Source organism: Amblyomma mixtum, chromosome 3 (assembly GCF_055824585.1).
Source record: "Amblyomma mixtum isolate Tamu chromosome 3, ASM5582458v1, whole genome shotgun sequence".
Classification (NCBI taxonomy): domain Eukaryota; kingdom Metazoa; phylum Arthropoda; class Arachnida; order Ixodida; family Ixodidae; genus Amblyomma; species Amblyomma mixtum.
Window position 1 is genome coordinate 430,561,133 of NC_143014.1, and position 1,629 is coordinate 430,562,761.

Below are 1,629 nucleotides of genomic sequence, written 5' to 3' on the forward strand. Positions count from 1 at the left end.
ACTGATCGCTTAGAAGAGGGAAATGTCAGAGCAAACGGTTGGCCACTGGCCGTTGCGTAATGTCACGCCTCGCTTGACAGCATTGCGCACCGCCGAACCTAGCAACCTTGCCATCGTGGCACGTGGTAGCTCAATTAATCGCGAGAGGTTGCTCAGGAACGGACACCTGGGTCTGAACCCAACCCATGCAACCTACGTCCCGCCGATGGCAGCAACTGCCATTGAGGGGCGGCAGATCGGGCTAGTTGGCGCAGGTATGTAGCGCTCGTCCGTGCTAATCTCTTTCTGTGTCCATGTCATGCCTGCGCTTCAGAACATGACATGCCGTAGAACGGCATTGGTGCATGGCGCATCGCTTACCGCTGCATCACTGCGCCAGGAGTGGTATAAGGAGTGTTAGGGAATTACGAATGTAACGGAGAGAATGACTAATTCCAGATGTATGGGCATCAACTCGATATCGCTATCCGAACAACTGCCATCCGTGAAGAATGGATCCGAACACCGCAATCCAAGTGAACACCGAAGTGCTTAGCGCACCGAATTCGCCTTTGGCACAACTACGCAAATCAACCATCATTTCGTCACACTGCAATGCCCACCAACTCCTCCAGAACGCCTTTACTACTATGGTTATATTTATTTTATTTTATTTATTTCAAGTTACCCTCTTGGCCCAGAGGGCATTACAGAGGGGGAGTTATACAGTGGGGGAAAAAACAGTGCAACATACGTAACAAACGGTTCCAAAGAATGTAACACACTCTTAGAACTAAAGGAGTGCAGAGGAGTGCCCAGAACACACTTTGAAGTAGTATTCGCTTCTCCCATATTCCACTCCTTTTTCCAGAATAAAATTACTCCCTCTGGACAAAGAGTGATCCAACACCTACTCAAGGAGTACTGTACTACTCCTGCAATAGAGTACAGGCACTCCTCCGAGGGAGTAAAGCTACCACATTGAAACAGCATCCTACTACTCTTTCAGGTAGAGTTCCAGGACTCCGTTTGTTAGAGTGACTATTCTCCTTCAGGGAGTATCAGCCCAGATCTTATTTTACTCCTTCAAAAGGAGTTTCACGTGTTTTCAATGTATCCTACTAATTTTCTTATTTCACATATTCTTCAGAGCAAGTTGGTCATATGTTTTGCAGGATCCACCTGCGCTACATCTACAAAAGAGTAATGAGCAAAAGGGATTATAATCTTTGAGTAGAATAATTTTTGCTCATACAACTACTTTATGGCTACACTACAGTTTGCACATTAGTATGGTGCTCTGTCTGCGTTGGGAATAACAATGGTTCAAGAAATAATGACACAAATGTACAACACTGATAACTTTTATTTCTCAAGTCATTGCTGTGATTGCTGTGGCTGCCCAAAACACGCTCGGGAGGCGCTCGCTAGGATCAAGCAGCAGACAAACCCGCTTTGTTTTTGGGGTGTACTTGACATTAAATGCCAAGAACACTGCCAAAAGCAAAGTAAACCCATCTACCAAATCCACCGCAGTGAGCTGTAAGCGCTCAAAAGAAACTAAGATGCTGGATGATGCCGTAGCTTGCTCGGCTGAGTGAAGGAGCTTTGGCTATGCGTGCATTTCTCCGGGTGCCTGCAAACATGAAT